Raw genomic sequence first — 15,200 nt, 5'->3', positions numbered from 1 at the left:
TCCCACACTTCTTTCCCTGATGAGAAATTTATTCTGATTATTTATATATTTATATTTAATATTATAAATTTCAGAATATATTACAAATACACTTACTTGATTCACAGACTAAATATACTTCATTATGTTTCACATACTGTGCATAGCCATCATCAAAGAAAACAAGATACCTACATGAAAAAGTGTTATAAATTCTGAACTTTTTCTATTAATTTTGACAGAACAATTTCCAAAAACATTTGGGAAATTTTTATTATACATAGTAATTAGTAGCAGTATACAAGAACAATATTATGACTCTGGAAAATTGTAAATAATTTGTTATATAACTATATAGAAAATATTTACATACATATAGAAGGTACAGTACCTGTATCTATTCATTAGTTTAGGTGGTTCTGCAATAACACCTGCATACAAAGATGATCTAGGACTCCAATGTTCATCTCTATAATGTGCTAGAAATACATAAAAGCAAAATAATTATTATATTAGTTACAAATATTTTTAAAAATAAATTTAAAACTGGCTTATAAAGACAACTTCAACTATCACAAAAAGTTTATTCATTCAAAGATTTTGGATTGAATTGATTTTTATGAAAATGTTATAAATATTTATTGATAAATAATTTCTGATAAAAACATTTCAATTATAAAGTTTGTATCTTACCAACAACTCTTGAGCCAACTGAAAGAATTACATCAGGAGGTTGAAAATATGCTAGATGTTTTGGTAAATAAGCACGATTAGAATTTGCTTTTCCCTACACTATTATGTACAATAGAGCCTCGATTATCCGACCCCCGATTAACCGACACCTCGGTTAACCGACCGTCCTAGTCCGCAAATTTCAAATGTCCGCTAATGATGTGGCGCTACAATATTTGGCTATGTCTTGGCTACTTTAATATTATTTTTACGTGTTTTAACTGGCAACATTGGCTCGACCATGAAAGGGAGCCAGTATTTAAACGAGTCTTAATTTTCTAATTTTTAACGATACAATAGAGACGATTATTATTTTATTTTAAAATTGTTAAGCTTAACATCGATGAAAATTCAACGCGAAGTAGGTTAATAGCGATATAGTAATATACTAATTACATGGTATTTACTGTACTAATATACTATACTAATAATGAATTTTTCATATTTTTCGGTTATCCGTTTTTTCAGTTATCCGACCAACCCCAATTCCCAATTAAGTCGGATAATCGATGCTCTACTGTATATAAATTATCATTTGAACATAAATGAAATTACTAAAATAAATATATTTATAATGCTTATTAACACTGTAATATAATAAAATTTTATAGAATAATTTATCAACAAAATTTCAGATCTGAATATAAACATTGGATTGAAAATTGGTACAGTTCTGTTGTCATGTCATTAAATTTGATCTACAGACTTTGATCCAGTATCTGTTTCTTGTTATGGTTAGATGATTATACAGTATTTTGATTATGGTTTTATTTATTCTTTCCTGTCTTAATCATCTAGAGACTTAACTCATTTATTAATTTCTGAGTTTTATATAAATACTAGCTGCAAGGACCCGCTTCGCTGGGCTTTTATTTGTGGACAAAAAGTAACGATAGTGAAGATTAAGATAATTACGTTATGATAACTGAAAATTTAATGTAAATGTACTATGTTTATAATCTTGTTAATTCTAAATTACAGAAAATGCAAGTAAATATTTTTAATATTTACAGGAAGCGGACATAATGAAAGTGTTGCTATTATTGACTGTATTATGGACTGTGGCTTCGTGTAAATACCTTCTTCCCGAAAGAATCGATCCTCTTTCTCAAAAAATGATAGATTATATCAATTATATCAACACTACTTGGAAGGTAATACCACTAATTAGCATGTGTTAACCATACTTCTTCTAATTTCTTAATTAAAACAAATTATTATTAATAAAAAAGTATTAAAAATAATTTAAACTTTAATATATTTACAAGGATACTTCTAAATCTAACATATTATCAGGGGCGCCGCTAGCTGTTTGAACGCCCGCGTGCAATACCGATTATGCCGCCCCCTGTTTAACTACGACTACCTACGCTGAGCTTGCCAGTAAGGCTCTTTAGTGTTGTCTCATAGGGGTGTGAAAAAAGAAAAGAAATACTTTATAAAGAAAAACTATTTATTATTACTAAGTTATTTTTGTTTACTTAAGTGTAAAAACGATATAAATATTTATTTACAAAAATTTACCTCTTCTTGCCTTTATGTTTGCGAAATCTGCTATCAATTTTCTTGCATCCAAGCTGTCTAAGATTTCGTGTTCAATTGAAACTATAGCTAAATTACTTAGTCTTTGCTGGTACATTGTTGATCTTAAATAGTTTTTTATAATTTTTAACTTTGAAAAGGACCTTTCACCAAATGCAACTGAAACCGGCAATGTAAGTAATATTCTTTGTGCTATTGCTGTGTTAGGAAATGTTGATATTAATCCATTAGTAAAAAGATATTGTAATAGGGTTTGTGGATCATTAGACTGGTTTTCTGGAAAATGCAACTTTAAAGTACAGATTTCAATCATACAAATCAATACCATCAATGTATGTTTCACTACTCGAATCGTCTTTAAGCTTCAGATTTAAATGCTAACCAAGTTAAAATATGATTAAGACAATGACTTTGAATATTACGTAACCGATCGCTTGATTTGCCGCCCCCTGGACGTGCCGCCAGCGTGCGGTGCACGCCTTGCACGCCCGCTTACGGCGGGCCTGCATATAATATATTTATTTTAAATATTAAAGCTCACTTCTATACTTGTTTAAAAAGGTATAAATGTATCTTTTGATATTAATACTTTTCTGTTTAAACTATATACAGGCTACGGGTGCGTTCTTTTATTCCTGTGCGTAACTCCGCGCGAGCGACATCCGTTTAAAAATTCTGCGGAACGCGTTCCTAAATTCCGGTCGGAGTGCGCGCCGTCGAACGGCTTAAACNAAAAATTTTGAAGGTGTGAGTCTTAAATATATCAAAAGACTTATGGGTGTTCATCCAAAAAGTAAATATTATGGATTACCAGAAATTCATCATGAAGTGCCAGTTGATATGCCAAAATCTTTTGACTCTAGAAAAAAGTGGCCAAACTGTAAAAGTATCAGTTTAATCAGAGATCAAGGTTCATGTGGATCATGTTGGGTAAGTGTTTATATTGAATATATTAAAGATTACAGTCTTAATTTTTTTTTTTAAAGGAAAAAATAAATTTTATATAAACTCCTTTTGTATATGATGTAATCACTTACATAGGCCTTCAATTGAACTCGCATGTCATTAAGTTGTTTTGAAATCATAAAATAAAAGATATTTGTTGTCAAGTTTATTATTATTACAAAATATTTGTCAATAAGCAGGATAGTGCCACTCTTCACTGATAGAAACAATGTCAGGTCAAATGAGAGTTAATCTGGCTCTTCATTTATCTTTTGTTTTAGAATTTGGCTAATTAATTATATAGATATTACATAACTTTAGATTAAAGGTATGTGATTGTGCTGCCATCTTGTACTAAATTAATTTATTTATTTTTCTGATTTCTTTCAAATAATCAAAATTTAACAATGATCAATTTGGGGCAGGACTTAAACCTGCAATTCTTGTGTACTGAGTTGTGTTGCCAGTTACACTATCTGAACTGTTTAATTTTCAGGGCAAATAATCCAATAGTTGATCCACCTCTATTATTTGATTGTTAGTTTAATTCAGGTTTGATTTTTCTGTATATAAATTATTTGTAATGACAAACTTCATAAATCTTTAATATAAACCTTAACAAAACTCAAAGTATTGTTCATTATTAGATAATGTATCAATTAGATAATATGATGATGTCATCTAAGATTTGTCAATGTGTTATTTTGCAGAAATTAGCATGTCATAATGAGTATGTTAAATTTACTGTTAACTACTATCCTCACAGTGTGCTCCATCAATTCCACAATGACCGTTCTTCTCTTATCCCTTTAATCTACCCTTTCCCTTTACCCCTTTCAATGTAGCTTCCAATTCCTTCTTTTTGTTCCTACATAACATTTCCTGCTCTTCCCACTATCATATACTGTGTAAACTATTATTTATTATTATTATTCAGATAATTTTTATTTTATTTTTATTACGAGAGGACATTTTTTCGGTAAGTTGTCCTTGACTGTTGTTGCCATGTTGTTTGTGTACTGGATTCAAGAGAATCCAAACCGTATTGCCTGAATGATTGAAGAGAGTTTAAATCAATAAAGATCAGTTTCTTGTGCAATTATCGTGATTTCATATACAGTCCATTCAGAGCATCAACATATACTTGTACCACATAGCCATCAACTTTATTTGCTAACTTCCTCTTCCTTTCTCAGAAAATCAAATAAATTGTATTTCTTCTGTATATACCTCTTAGCATCATTTTTTTCTATCTATCTTTTATAAAAAACCCTTTCCCCATCCTCTAATGTAATAGACCAGAACCTTATTTCCTCTCCTCCTAATCAATATTCATTTTATCCCAAGTGATACTATTATTCTTTACTTCACTATTTACATACCAATCGTTTAAACACATCTCCAGGCACACTTTGCTACTTTGCAATCATTTCCAGGTACCTCAACTCTTCCTATAATATCTCCTCAACACCTTTTTTCCACCCTCCTAACTCCCAACTCTTTCAACATTCCAGTTGTTAAGAACACTCCTGGTATTCTCCTTCTCATTATATCCAAGTAATTGCCCTTTTCTAAAGGTCTCTCCTACAAACTCTTCTTCAATTTCAAAATATTTATCATCATCCTTCTGTAATCATCCTATCTTTTTGAAAAAAGATAACAATTTTTCGAAAGAGAAAGTTTAACATTTTTCTCTAGTATATGTCAGAGCTTTAGGTCTAACCTTCCATGTCTTATGCATTTTTATATAAGCAGATAATATAAACACTTCAGTCCTGAGACTGATAGCTTTCCATAGGAATTCCAGGCAGCTTTTCTTTCTGATCCTCATTATAACATACCTATCAATCAGATTCATTAGATCTCCCTCCAGTCCTTCAGTCAATTTATACCTTATCAATGAATAATTAATCCCAAATATTTAAGNTCATTTATCTTTTGTTTTAGAATTTGGCTAATTAATTATATAGATATTACATAACTTTAGACTAAAGGTATGTGATTGTGCTGCCATCTTGTACTAAATTAATTTATTTATTTTTCTGATTTCTTTCAAATAATCAAAATTTAACAATGATCAATTTGGGACAGGACTTAAACCTGCAATTCTTGTGTACTGAGTTGTGTTGCCAGTTACACTATCTGAACTGTTTAATTTTCAGGGCAAATAGTCCGATAGTTGATCCACCTCTGTTATTTGATTATTAGTTTAATTCAGGCTTGATTTTTCTGTATGTAAAATATTTATAATGACAAACTTTATAAATCTTTAATACAAACCTTAACAAAACTCAAAGTATTGTTCATTATTACATAATGTGTCAATTAAATGATATGATGTCATCTAAGATTTGTCAATGTGTTATTTTGCAGAAATTAGCATGTCATAATGAGTAGTACTGAGTTACGTTAAATTTACTGTTAACCACTATCCTCACAGTGTGCTCCATTAATTCCACAATGACCTTTCTTTTCTTATTCCTTTAATCTACTCTTCCCCTCTACCCCCTTCAATCTAATCCCTTCCAATTCCTTCTTTTCGTCCGTACATAACATTTTCCGCTCTTTCCACTATCATATACTAAACACATCTCCAGGCACACCTTGCTACTTTGTAATCATTTCCAGATACCTCAACTTTTTCTCTAATATCTCCCCATATTTCCTCAACACCTTTTTACCACCCTCCTAACTCCCAACTCTTTCAACATTCCAGTTTTTAAGAACCCTCCTGGTATTCCCTTTTTCATTATATCCAAAATGTTAAGTAATAACACCAGTTTCTGCTTAGCATTTCACTATGGACATTAAGTCATTATATCCAAGTAATTGACCTTTTCTAAAGGTCTCTCCAACAAACTCTTCTTCAATTTCAAAATATTTATCCTCATCCATCTGTAATCATCTATCTTTAAAAAAAAAAAATAAACTTTCTCTCTTGAAAAAAATGTTAACATTTTTCTCTAGTATATGTCAGAGAGATTTAAGTCTAATCTTCCATGCCTTGTGCAATTTTATATAAACAGATAATATAAACACTTTAGTCCTGAGACTGATAGCTTTCCATACAAATTCCAGGCAGGTTTTATTTCTGATCCTCATTATAACATACCTATCAATCAGAATAATTTTATCTCCCTCCAGTTCTTCAGTCAATTTATACCTTATCAATGAATAATTAATCACAAATATTTAACAAATGATAAAATTTATTAATATAATTATTTTAAATATAAGTTTATTTTTGTCTCAATAAATCCTAATAAAATTAAAATGCTTGTATTTGATATAGGCATTTGCAGCTGTTGAGGCTATGTCAGATAGAATATGTATTGCCAGTAGAGGAAAACAGCAAGTTCAACTTTCAGCTTTAGATCTTCTTAGTTGTTCTACCATATCTGGGTAAGAACATGCAGATAGATGTACAGGCAGTCCTCCATTTTCAGATATTTGACTTTTGAACAATTGAGTTGTAATAGATAATACTCCAATTCCCTTAAGCTTTTTGGTATACAAACTTCAACCTTTGTACTGATACACATTTTCAACTGATAAAAATATAGATCTATTATGCAGTGAGGCTTTGACAATTTTTGTTACATTTAACAGAAAAACAATTTGTGAAAATTAATTTTTACTGTCTGTTGTTAAAATAATATATTAAACTGAGAGTTTAAATAATATTTTATGCATTGAATTGTATATTCACAATTATAAATCAAACTTTTCTATCTTAACTAGACCTTTTTTAATTTTTCTTTTTGTTCTCTGGGACCCAACTCATTTTATAACATGCAAATCTATTGCTCAGTTTTCAACATTTGAGTGTAGTAATGCATCCTTAAAAGTGCATATATCTGACACTTGGGCTGCCTGTATATTAAATAAATTTAATTATTTAAAATATTTCTATTTATTATTTTATCACGTTTAATTAATAATAATAATGACTTATTCTCTTTGTTTTACCTTCAATATAAGAAATACTAGAACTATATAGATAATATAGCTGCTTATGTGTGCTTGCATGCTAAATTTATTTAAATGAATGAAAATATCATATTGTTAGATTCATTCAGTAAATTATTGTTTAATTAAACACCTGGAAAATGGATGATACAATAACAAAATATGAAGAATAAGTTAATGAAGTTATTTCAATTTAATAAAACTTGAAATTGGTTATTAATAATAATAATTATAATTTTATATTAATAAATTCATTTCTAATTCGGCAATCTTTCCATTTTCTATTATTTCTGTTATTTTTCTTAGTTTTAGATTATTTTGTTTAATTTTAACAATTATCTTCTAATTTAGATATCAAAAACTTGCTCAATATGGCATGAAAATAATCCCACTTGTAGATGCTTGAATTTTAAAATGGTTTAGGTCTTTAATGAATGAAGAAATGCCAGGATTAAACTGCCATTATTAAGAGGTTCCTTTCCACAAAAGAATTTCATTAAATTATATTTTCTTCTGTCTATGGTTGCATGAACTTGCTATTTACCTATTGAATTCATTGTAAGGACAGACATTGTATAGTTGAGTAAAAAAAACCCAAACACTTAATTTTGACTAAATATTCTGTTTCACCCAGTCCTGCTTCAATGTTATGTTGCACTGATTTTGGGTCCAGCCTAACAAACTCAGTTCACAGTTTAGGTAATGAAAAATGAAAAATCAAAATTTTATTTATTATAAGGCAACATAACATGGGCAATCTGGAAAACTGGTTTCTATTTAGTAAACCTGGGAAACTTCACATAGCCAGTCCATTGAGGTGCAAACCTGTGATGAACACCTGCAGTGTTTATTGGCCAAGTGGATAAAACCACTAGTGTGCTGTCAATTCTTACGAAGTGATATTAAATGATACATGAAACAAGATACAACACAAAACAGTTAAGTGAATGAAGAAATACATGAAAGAGATAATTGTGAACCACATATTTATTCAAACATGGCTGAACACTATGCCTAAACTTATGTTCTTACTAGTAGATGTCAGTGCTGATTGCTCAGTGCAGGCCAAGATGGTTAAGACATTAACCTGCTACTTTGGAGGACCCAGTATCAAATCTAAGGAATCAACCCAGGAATTTTCATAGATGTTTTGTCCTAGATATGTTTGGTCCCATCCCCACCATCTGGTACTTCATTGTGCTGACCAAACTCACAATGGGTACAATTAAAAAGGGGCTGTTAGTACCTTTACAGAGTAGAAGAGTTAACAATGAAAAAAAGTAGATGTTAATGCACTATAGTCATATATGAATCGTAACTACTGGTGTATGTATATTTGTATAAAATGAAATCTATATAAAAAAAAAATTGAATGATTTCTTTTCTTAGTTGTGATGATGGCATTCCAGCTGCTGCTTGGGATTATTGGGTATCTGATGGAATAGTAACTGGAGGATTGTACAATAGTAATGTAGGTTGTCAGCCATATCAATTTCCTCCATGCGAACATTATAATACAAAAGGGCCACTTCCACCATGTTCAGATGTTCAAACACCTCAGTGTGTTGAAGCTTGTCGTAAAGGTTATAATGTCTCATATCATAAAGATAAACATTACGGTAAGTGAGTTTTTTTATTTCTGTGAATAATAATTTTCAAGTTATTTTTCTTACAAAACTCTAATAATAATATCAATTATATCATCATTATGAATTCCACCTTTAAATAATTTGAATACAGATTAAATGTAAACTGTTAACAAATTTTTGAAGCTTATAACCTCTGTCCATTATGTAAGTTCGCCGACTTCCATGGGGAAATCGTTAATCCCGCGTCAGAATGATCTAGGGTCGTACGCGTGTAGGTGTGGCAGAGGAGACACAGATGACAAGTATCTGACAAAAATCTGTTTAATTTAACAGGAAATAACTTACACTATGCACAAATTTCCTTAAACAATTGAATGTTCGTAAGTTTTAAGTGTCAAGGATGTTCTTCTAACGTCACTCGAGGGTAGTCCCCGGGGCAGCGGCAGGTAAGGAAGCTCGTCGGTTGGCGTCGGCGCACGGCACTCTCGATGTTCACTAGTGCGGAAACTTCGTCTTCTCTGCGTCGACACACAGCGGGCTTCTCGTTTCCGACTTCTCTGCATGCAGGTACTTCGTAGCACAGTTTACGTAAAAAATTCCCCTTGTATTTGAAGATCGGGAGTTTTTATACGTTTTTCGAGTTTGGCTCAGCGTTAATTGGACAGACCTTACATCATTGTTTACTAATTGGTCTTCCAGGTGTAAATGGAGCTACGTAAAGTTCGCGGGAAAGGTCGACTGGAGATGTTTTATCTGACACCATCTCTTCGACTCTGATCTCATCTACTTATTGACTATGACACCTTCGCTCCTTTTTTAAAAATTCTTTTTAGTTTTGTTTTACAATCGACCCCCCTATAACACTGTTGATTTTTCCGCTTTATATAAATTCCATGTTGTACGAGTCATTTAGATTTTACAAATACGTGTGCCGGGCTGTGAACGGCTTACGTATTTGTAAAATCTAAGTGACTCGTACAACATGGAATTCATATAAAGCGGAAAAATCAACAGTGTTATAGGGGGNGGTTCGACTGTACTTTTTAAATTACGTCTTAACTTTTAATATTTTAAATTTTCTTCTTTTATTTCTATATCTAAAATTTGGTTTTTCCCGTTATTCTCCATGAGCGTCGACATCAAAGTCCGGTGTCGCCGATTCGACACATATATAATTTTTTTCTCTCGCGATTTATTTTTCGGGAGGGACCATTTCCGGGGCCTCACAATTACATATTGAGAAAATAACAATATAAGAAAGAAAATTGTAATATGTAGCTAGATCTCTTCCTCTTGGTTTTTTCCCAATATTTTTGAGAATTTGTATAAATAACTATAAAAATAAAATTTTTATATACTATTTAATAATTTATTTAAAATAAACTGTGTAAACCCAAACAACATTAAAATGTAACAGTATTAAATAGTAATTATTATTATTTGAAAGAAATTTTGAAGCTGCTATTAGCAATAAAAAATCTTATGGGGCCAATTGTCCTTATAGATTTGTCCATAAGTGATTGTCTTATAATATTTAGCTAGAATAATCTTAGCATTTTTTTAATATAACCTATTTTTCATTAGAAACATCAGTTCCAATTTTTAATTTTATCAAATTCTCCTATGATTCATAAATTTAAAAAATGTCTAAGACTATGTATATCCCTTGAGGATGGGCTGAGAGATATGAAATTACTAAAGTTTAGCAGATGGTTGCTTTTCTTTTCCAATAGTACATCTATTAAGGCCACTGAAAACCTAAATTGGTTAATTGTGTGTTCTTATACAAGGTTTGATCAAAAAATATCCAACCTAAGGTCAGGAAAAAACACCTATGTATCAGGTTCAAACACTAATCTTCTTCAAAATAGGCCCCTTCTGAGTTTACATACTTCTCCCAGCAATGCCTCCACTATTGGAAACATTTTTCAAAGTCACTTGTTGGGAACTTCGTCAGGTGCTTCATTGTCACTCTTAATCTCTTCTGCATCCTGAAATCTCTTTCCTTTGGCATCTTGAGTTTGGAAAAGAGCCAAAATCAGCTGGAGTAGTGTCTGGGGAATAAGGAGGCTGCTGTGTTTCACAAGGTATGTCTGGTTTAGCTCACAGATTGTATCTCATCCATAGTGATGAATGAACCAGTAACCAGACTAGAGCTGTGGTCTCTTGCATCTAACAGCTTCTCACAAGTGACAGGTAGCATTTCTTTGTCACAGTTCATCATGAGTATGCCCCTCATGGACAAACTTGGTGGTCCTGGTCATCGAAAAAAAAAGGTCAACACGAACTTTACATTGCTGCATGATTACCTTGACTTCTTTAGCCATGGTGATGACAGCATTTTCCACTGTAATGCATGCACCTTGGAGATAAAAGGCACAAGCATCAGGATCATACCATCTCATCTCTGGTCATAATCTTCATGAAATCTGGATCTGTCACATTTTGCCCTTTTCACTTAATCACTATTTACTGTTGCAACAATAACAGTGTAAACATGCAACTATTACAGCTGCCTGACAGTGACTAAAGGATTGGATGAGATCACCAAAATTCACATATATGTAGTAGGTCTAATAACAACATAGTTTCCTCCCAGCTTCCAAATACTTGCAAAGAAAAAAATAAACATAATTTTTGATCAGACCTTATATATGTATTTTTACATGCACGGTTGGATCTAGAGGGGTGAGAGAGGCAGAAGAATTTAAAGCTGAATCTGATTTTTAAAAACTAATATAATTTAAATTAAACAAAACTTATTTACCGTATTTCAACGAAAATATACAGTGTGTGATCGGTTAACAAACATAATCCGTTCCAAGACTTTGTTTACTATCCGAATTGTTCGTTAACCGATTATTGATTTACCATAGGTTTTAATGGGAATTTAATTAATTCGTTCTGGTGACCCCCCAAAATAAAAAATATATATATACTTTCTTACTACGTTTATTTGTATGCAATAATAAAAATACATTCACACACATTCTTGCGTTTTTATTAGTCATGTTTTTTCCGTTTGAAAGGGTTAAAGAATCTGTCTAATGTCAATTGCTTTTCTCTCTTCTTCAGATTTTTCGTAAGTAATTAATAGCATTGCAATTGCAGAAATCCCCAAGCCTCAACCTGATTTGGATGCCATTCTATGACCGGTATTCTGACATCCTCCTACTTCTTCAAAGGATCTTTAATAACAGATATCGGCATTAATCTTCTTTTTCAGAAGAAAACATATCTCGCCGAGTTTCTTGGTGTTCTTCATTCAAGAGTTCTTGGCGTTCTGTCGTCAGATCTGTTTCGGGTTCCATTATGAACTCTTCGATGTTCTTTATTTCTCAGATGTGATTTTTGTTACTCCTTTAGCTGCTTGAGTCTTCTTGATTATACAGTATTTTTTTTAAATAAAATTAAACTGTGGCCTACTGTAGACCTGTTCACGCCATACTGCCCAGCAACATTAGGCATCTTCTGCCCACTCTCTACCTTTGCTATTATACTCTCACCTTTCGAAACGAAAAACAGACACAAAACTTAACAAGTGCCTACCCGACAGTCTCGCGAATACATGTTTTGTCAGAAAAATAAAAGGCTGGAATTAAAAGGGAGAGTGTCAAAGTTCGGAGGAATACTATCCGCTCGGTATATACCGACTGAGCGTCGACGTCGACGTCTCCCACACTCCGAAAAGTTTCGAATTGTTGCCCAAAGACAAGGGAAGACCAACAGGTATTCATTATTTTACATCGCTGCTTCTTGTGTTTGTTCTATGGGGTGTTCGTTATCCGATCACGTGTTCACTGTACATAAAAATCTTTCACGAAAGTGTTCGTTATCCGATCTGTTCGTTAAACAAGTACAGTGGATGATCGATTATGGAAATCAAAATTAGAATTTATTTGAGAAACATTTTTGGCTTATAGTTTGGCCAGTATCAGTTAATTATACATAAATCAAAACAAAGATAAATTATTTCAGTCTCCTTAAACAAGCAGCGTATTTTCCACAAATTTAAGTACTTTAATTAATAATAATTTCTATGATATAATTTAATTTTTTCACAATCGATTGTAAAATAATGGTAAATTTTTCAGGTGAAAGTACCTATGTCGTTTATAATATTGTAGAATTCATACAAACTGATATTATGAAAAATGGACCCGTGGAAGCAGTTTTTTTTTCTCTATGAGGATTTTTTATCCTATAAATCAGGTTAATAACTAAATGCAAATTTTACATGAAACAGATTTAATATATGATAAATAAAAACATAACAGTATTTTATATTTTTATTTTAAAATTTAGGTGTTTATCAACATCGTACTGGAGATATGCTTGGTGGTCATTCCGCTAAAATTTTAGGTTGGGGAGTAGAAAATAATGTCCCTTATTGGCTTGCAGCAAATTCATGGAATACTGATTGGGGTGATAAAGGTATTTTATAACAATTTTAAAGAAATATTATTGGAAATACCATTTTATTAAGAGCAGGGTTATTTAAATACTGTTTAATTAACATTTTAACTTGAATTATTCATATTCTATAATTAAAACAAAGTTAATTATTGTTTTTATTGTTAAAGGTTACTTCAAAATTCTTCGTGGACAGGATGAATGTGGAATTGAAAGTGATGTTAATGCTGGAATTGCTAGATTATAGATACTCTCAGAATATTATAATAAAATGTAAGTTTTTGGAATATTAAATGCTACATATTCTCGAAATTTTAAATTAAAATTAATTTTATATTGATTTAGGTTTGAATTATATTCTAGTGCAATGCGGACTGTCACCCCCTTTTAGTACCCCATAAAATCAGTCAAAAATATTAAATAATTTTTTAAAATTTATTTTTCAAACTTTTAGACAATTATTTTTGTTTATAAAATAAATGCTTAAAGTAACTTATAAGACTTTATATTAATTAATAAAGTACTTTATCTCAAAAACTAACTTTATTTTATTTGAAATTCCATATCATCCCCTTCTTTATCTACCATTTCCTTTATTGCCCCCCTGCATTCTATTGCCCATATTGAGTTGTCTATCACCACAAAGGGATGGTAGACTCAATAGGGATGCTAGCACCCATTTTAAGAATTACTGTTGTAAAGTTTCACTGGTGACATGTTTTAAATCTACATTCAAATTGTACATATTTGAATGTTATAAATACAGTTAATCATCAATTTAATGGACAAAAAAATTTGCCCGATAGGAAAGAGAGAGTAGATAGTACCCAAGCATTAGTGAATTATTAATAAATACTTAATAATGCCATCTGAAAATTTTCTGATGGTAATTTTGGCTGTTTAATAATAATAATCAACAGAATTATAGTTATTTATAATTGCATACTGTATATTTAACTAAATCATTTTATTCACATAAAGAAATTTTTATAATAGACTCCTCAAATCTGATATCTAAAATTTTGATAATTTTTATCTGATTGAAATTTTAGTATTTTTCCGTCCATTCTGAGAAATTAGTTGAGACATGTATTAACAACTGTACATTTGAATGTATTATTCCATATTTTATTGCAGATCAGTTACAGTTAAATGATCTGGAACAATTTTTATATGCTGATTTTAAACAGTTATAAACTGTAATTTTCTTATGCTTTGTTTTTTAATCTTTATTCTTAATTTCAAGTATAGTTTTTAATTATATATAGCTTGTGTGTATTTATTTATTTTAATAAAAAGAATCAGTGGTAGATTTACATGTAAGCAGAACAAGTAGTGGATGTGTTGTCATCTCTCAAGTTGCCCTACGAGTTTATAATTCCTTGTTTCTTAAAAGTTATATTTTTTATTTACCTAGTGTTTATATAAATATGTGGTTTTTTTAGAATATAAACACAAAAGCAAGCATTCAAAAGTATGTTTATAATTGTAAAGAATTTCAATTAACATCTTTATAGTCAATAATTATTGTTCTGCCTAATTGAATATAATAGAAAAATAATCGTTAAATAAACTATCATCATCTAATTAAATTATCTTTTTTTTTAATAAATTTTAGATTCAGTATTTTGGAATATGTCAAGCAACATACGAAATTATTTTTAGCATGAAAATTGACATCTGTAATACTAAAAAACTTGTAAAATTAAGAGAAAAATAATGTTGCACTCTTATTTAACCTTTCATGAATATAACATTTATATTTGATAAATGTATTCTAAAATGCTTATTTTCTCAGCCTAATAACTATAAATTGTTGTAATGATGATGATGCTGTTAAACGCAGTGTAAAGTTGTTAAACAAAGTGCAGTTATATTGTGAAGTTCTCTACTGATGACTGAATGTTGAAATGTTTAAAATGCTAGTTTGAAGTGTATCTTATCAAAATACTAAATTTATTTTTTTCTACATAATAAATGTCATTTTGTTATATAAAAAATTATTTGAATAAAGTGTAAAATTGTGATTTA

The 15,200-nt window shown here is 30.6% G+C and overlaps 1 pseudogene; it reads left to right on the top strand.

Moving 5' to 3' along the window:
* The first annotated feature begins 1,697 nt into the window (after nucleotides 1–1,697).
* LOC111637142 lies at nucleotides 1,698–15,200 on the top strand (annotated as a pseudogene).

The sequence above is a fragment of the Centruroides sculpturatus genome, unplaced genomic scaffold, assembly GCF_000671375.1.
Source record: "Centruroides sculpturatus isolate CEXI.00-Female unplaced genomic scaffold, Cexi_2.0 scaffold877, whole genome shotgun sequence".
Taxonomy (NCBI): Eukaryota; Metazoa; Arthropoda; class Arachnida; order Scorpiones; family Buthidae; genus Centruroides; species Centruroides sculpturatus.
This window is presented reverse-complemented; position numbering and strand designations above follow the sequence as displayed.